This window comes from Natrix helvetica (genome assembly GCF_964273705.1).
Source record: "Natrix helvetica genome assembly, chromosome: 1".
Classification (NCBI taxonomy): Eukaryota; Metazoa; Chordata; class Lepidosauria; order Squamata; family Natricidae; genus Natrix; species Natrix helvetica.
This window is the reverse complement of record NC_138548.1, coordinates 38,231,923-38,238,016: the sequence shown is the minus strand read 5'-3', so window position 1 is coordinate 38,238,016 and position 6,094 is coordinate 38,231,923.

Genomic DNA, 6,094 nt, shown 5'->3' with positions numbered 1-6,094 from the left:
TGAAATTCTATCAGAGATGGCCAGATGCTAATGAGAAAAACAGAATTTCAACAGGTGCTGCTACAAAGTCCCTCAGCAATAATTTTTAACAAGCTCCAGATTGCTGGGGGTTCCATGGATCTTATCTTAAACAGACAGTATCAACTTATGACCACTTTTGAATTCAACTGGTTTATCATACTGCGTGAGATAACAGTGAGCCACTGAGTATTTTATTGTTATTGATTCTATTTTATGTAAAACATATACCGTATATCTAGCCTTTTTGAGAAGTGCAAAACAGTAACACATGCAATAGATAGTAACATACAGATGAAAGTTTCAAAATGGAAAAACAGACTCCAGCAACCACTAACCAAATTGATGCAACATGTTAAATCAGTGATAGACCTTTAATGGCCAAGAGCCATGCTTAACATTTATTATTTTGTTGAGAGCCACAAAGTGGCTGGATTTATGTTCTGAGTGGAATTTGAGGATTTACTTCTTTTTCCCCTCAAACTGTGATTCAGTATCACAGTTATTAAAATTATGAGAAACTGCTAGGTCAGAAGGTTGGGGAAGAATCCCGTTTGCATACAATGGAAACTCCTGAGACATTGGTTATATCTAATCTGTCCGAAGACAAAACGAAATAAAGTGGTTTGCAGTTCAAGTCAATGTGTGTGAAACAGGTCACAGCCAAAATCTAGTTAGTTTGCAAGTCTTAACTAAGATATCTGAGGGGAAATGTTATGGCTTTGTACCTAATATCTTATCAACACAAGTTTCTGTGTTATACTTAAGCTGGGCTGAGCTTTTGCAATATACTAATCTAAAATGTAGCTGGCTAGTTTTTGTTTCAGTATGTTATGAGAATACAATCCATAGGGCACACTTCAGAATAAATAAGTATCTGGTATAATATTTGAATGAGAAATTTTTTTGGGTTGGGGGGAGGGGAGGGGGCATAGTATCTGTATGTGATTTACATTGTATGGGGGGGGGTTAAAAGGGGGAAAATTTGTTTGTATAAAACTTTTTCAATAAAAAAAAGAATAAATATGTATACACACGTATGATGTAACTTATTAGAACATCTTTATTTAAAAGGTAGAGATGAAAGTCAGAAATCAGAATGATAATAGCATAAGAAAGCAGCAGAAACACCTTAATAGCTACACAGCAAAATCATGGTAGAATTGAAAAGGAGGTAATTAATAGGGATATAAGCCAGCAGAGATATTATTCCACTGGTTCTTATTTTTCTTTAAAAATAAAACTGAAGTTTTAATTCATCTTATTCAACTGTTGTTATAATGTTGCCTTGCTTGCTGGCTGGCTTTTCTGTGTTACATAAATTGCTGTGGGGACCTTGTCAGGGCTGAAAAATAGCGTGAAACCCTTTAATAAATTATCACAGATCAGTCCATGGAGTTGAAAATTCCCTGTGATGGCTGCAGCCTCTGAAAAAGGAGAGAGAGCAATCAAGGTGCATTATGGGACTCTTGGGACCAGGGCAACAGCAGTTACAAGAGGCAGGAATGAGCGCACATACGGCAGCCTTTCTCTTCATGCTGCAAGCAACTTCACCGCCTAATTTTCACACATAATACAACCATTTAAAAATACCACTGGAAAAAAAAATACAAACCTATTTTGAAGAGTGGAAGAGCCTCATCAAGTCCTTAGATTTTGGGGTTTTTTCTACACAGAAGGAAGGCAAAAGAAAATAAAAGAGCCAGTATCCCACAATGATTAGAGTTTTGGATAGTTCTTTATTGTACTGTTGGAAGAAATGTCCTTCTGGGTTCAGTTCCATGTGGAGGAAAAGACACTGGAAACATGGAGGCTGCTTGGAAAGATGGTTTAATGGTGGACAGGATCACATGGCTTGAGCTCCTGAACAGAAAAGGGGGATCACATGCTTCCAGATGGTTGGTAAAGAAGAAAAAGGGCAGAGATGCTGAAAATCCCTGGTTTTATCCCCTCTCTGGGCTTTGAACTTGAGCTTGTATTCTGATTGGTTGTCATACTCCCATGGGGCCACGCAGGGGCAACTCTTGTAGGCTGGGTTTTGATTGTTTGGTTGAGCATTGCTTCTTCCCAGGTTTCATGTGGTGAGATCAATAGAAGGTTAATCCTACCTTTGTTATGTAGAGTGGACTGGCTCACTTCTTAATGGCTCATTGACAAAGCTGCAGTGGGGGGAGCTGAGTTTCTTCCTTCCTTTTGGGGGAAATATTCTGCCCTTTTAATATTTCCCAAAATATTTCATCTTCTAGTAGAGGGGTGGGTATTAACTTCCTACCCCTTTCAGATATTACATAGGCATTATTTTCAACACATAAGTATCTGCATCCTGTACTGATATTTGAAGTGACGGAAATCCATACCATGTCAAGCTAAGATGGTGGCTGAAATCATACAATGCTCTGCCCCTTTTTTGTTTATGCATCATTTGTAGTTCTGGCTGCCAGGTTGAGTTTTTGCAATCAAGTCATGAAAACAAAAGTAGGAGGAAGACTGCAGATAAAGGGCAAGTGGAATGTGAGACCAACACCCATGTGAAGGAAAAAAATAATTAAAATTAAAAATTAATAAAGAAGCTCCTTGAGATTCAAACAGATAACCTTGTGGTGGTTTTTTTTTTATAATGCAGAAACAGTTTGTCTTCTGGATTGCTTTAAAACTTCTCAGCGTAGCTAAATCCTGGGTATTACCTAGTGGTCTCCTATCCAAATTCTTACCTACTCTACTTATGACTTTTTGGCAGGGACAGGGAAAGGAAATGTGCCAATAATTGTGAAGTAATCTTATTTTTCAGGATAAAGTTTTAGCACATTTTAAAAGCAATACCTTTAACACTATCAAATATCAAAGTCTTTGGGAAGGACGGGATAGGTGAATAAAAATGCCAAATCCAACCTATAACTCTGGCTGTGCGACCAATCATAGTAATAATATTGAATGTATCCTGACAACTGTGCTTTCAGCTTTCTAAACAAAGTTTAGCTTAGAAACCAATCTCACCATAAACAAAGTTATAGGTACTTTTGGTTCTGGAGTATGCAATTAAAGTTCCCTTTCATATGAGCAAAAGAAAACCATAGTGAACAAAATGTGAATCACAGCATTTTGCAAAACATTGCTTAGTAGTTACATGCATGCAATGATACTGTAAATTGATTTTAATCAGGGGATAATAAAACCAGGACTTAATCCAAAATATTTATTGTTATTCCTGAGTCTTGGAGACTAATATAGATTTTAAAAGGAGCAATGTTTCTGTAGCCTGAACAGAACAGATGCTGAAATTCCTCTTCTACTCAATTATTAAAGTCTTCATTGCTGCTGGCAGAAGACAGTAGTGAAAAAGCCATTGATTTCTAGGAAAAACCAACCAGTGCTGTGGCCAATCTTACACTCTGGTTACAGTGTGTGCATTTGGCAGGATTGTAAGGATTTTAAAGATCCATGACTCTCATTCTGTTATCTCAACTAACAGGTTGCTTTCATTGGATCATGGAACATCTAGATTTTCCTAGGGTTTTTTTTTTTTTTTGTATTACACTATGCTTGCATAATTTAATTGTAAATAAAATACTTCGCAAAAACACCATTAGTCTTTGCCACTCTTTTATTGAAGAGATATTACATTTCATAACACTATCCCTGGAACCTATTCAAGGTACTATGGAGTGAATATGTAAGTTTGCAATTTTTAAGTTATGACAGAGTTCTGTTTCTTTAAACATCAGAGAAATTCAATCAATGCTGTTTTTCTTGTCATTGCTCCTTAGAGCAGGTAAAAACTGGATTATGGCTAATCTGCCCTACCCTTAGTTAAGAGACTAGAATTTGACTGGAAATAGCAAGAGACTACAAAAGGAAAAAAGGAAGGAGAAGCTTTGAACCCTCCATTCATGTAGCTCCCTAAAATGGCTTGACGACACTCAAGGAAAAGCTTACCTTATGCTGGATAAGAACATGAAATAGGCAGCTTCATTAATTTAAACAAGGCAATGAATTAGTAAATGTTTGTAGAACTAGTTCTTTGTCCAAGATGTAGACCAGGATATGACATTGTCAACAACTCTAATGAATCATTTCATGTGTGTTGCAGCAAAGTTACTCTAAAATGCAAGGTGGCTGATGAGATTACAGCTACATTCATCGCCAAGTCTTCTGCAGTATCAGGGCCAAAAGCTTTAGCTAAAGAGCTCCCTAAGTGACCTTGGGGTACTTTCTCTAATCATTGCCTAATTAATCTGGATTTGCACAACATGCAAAAGACCTCCTGGGGTCACAGCCATACATAGCCACATTATAGTCAACGTGTTATGTGAATCCATAACATAGGATTTCCTTGATCAAACTGTGACTCTGTTACGTATGGGTAAACATATCATGGGAACACAGCATATGAGAAGCGTACACACACACACACACACACACCAGATTTGGTCTGTGTTAAATTCAGAGTCCAACCAGATGGGCATACTAAAATGAAAAATAAAGAATACCAATGGAATACTCAAGATTTTCTATCTGTCATTAATAGAAACCTGTATGGAAAAAAGGGCAGAATGAATATTTGAATGTAAGATGTGTTGAAATAAAGTAGCTCCTTTCTTATTCAAGCAACAGAGAGAAATGCCAAGGGAGGTGAAACATCATCCATTAATACATTCTCAGGCAGGAAAAAAGTTTATACGTTGTTTTTAGCTCACGATAGAGGAGCTGAGCTACTGTAGAGACTCTCCTCCATTAAGGGGGGAAATCCAGTAATAGCTACTCTTCTATTAACTCTTAACTTCAAGAATGTTGAGGTCTCTAACAAATACAGACCAAGCTGAAGAATTTTCCCACAACTTTTCTTTCATCAAAGGAACACAAATAGACCCTATCTCATTAGTGTAGCTCCCGCCATGATAATTTCCTTTAATTCCAGCCTTAGAGGCCTAGTTTTATCTTAAATTACATTAATTTTATACTAAAGTAAAGCATTGTGCTCCTTTGGACCTTTCCTTTTGTGTGTTTGGTTTACCATAAAGTCTTGATGCCTCTGACCCCTGACAACTCAGTTTTCTCTCTAAGGCAGGGGTGTCCAAACTTGGGAACTTTAAGACTTGTGGACTTCAACTCCCAGAATTCCCCTGCCTTAGAGAGACACCCCTGCTCTAAGGCAACTCAAAACATTTCTTCTCTTTTTAGGAGTGATTTTGAAAGTACCGGAACTCCTCAAGTTACAACAGTTCATTTAGTGACCGCTCAAAGTTATAACTTCACTGAAAAAGTGACTTATGACTACTTTTCATACTTATGACAATTATAGCAGCTCCACGGTCATGTGATTTACATTCAGATGCTTGACAGCTGGCTCACACTTATGACGGTTGCAGTGTCCCGGACTGATGTGATTGCCTTTTGCAACTTTCGGACAAGCAAAATTAATGGCGAAGCCCGATTCACTTAACAACCGTGTTACTAATTTAATAACTTCAGTGATTCACTTAACAAATGTGGCCAAAAAGGTCATAAAACCAACAAATTTCTTACTTAACATAAATTTTTGGATCAATTGTGGTCATAACCACAATTACGGGACTGCCAGTAATGTGTCCTTAACTTGTAATAAATAAATCCTACTACTTACTCCATGCAAATAATTCTTCCCCAGCTTAATTTCTGGCTGTGAAATTATTTTAAAAAGTTCAAGACCTGCTATGTGGAGGATACAAATTATCAATGGTTCTAAGCAGTAGTAATTTTGTATTTGGAATAGCTGAATGTATCTCTTCTGGTGGGTTGTTGTCCAAAAGTGATGGCTATGGACATGCCTTGGGTCACCCAGAACACAGCCGCAAGATTTCAAGCCAAACCTCCCTAATAGCTGTCACCTTCACAATAAATAATTCACAACAAGCCTCCTAAGTATAACCTTCAATTATCCTTTCTTCACCATTTTTATTGGTGGTATAATAAAAATGACACAATGTAGACAAGGTTTTATTATTAGACATATCTTGTTAGACGATATTGGCTGAACCATGATTTATTAAATCATCTGCAGCGGATTGGAGACACAAAAGGTAAGTTCAAAGCAAAGACA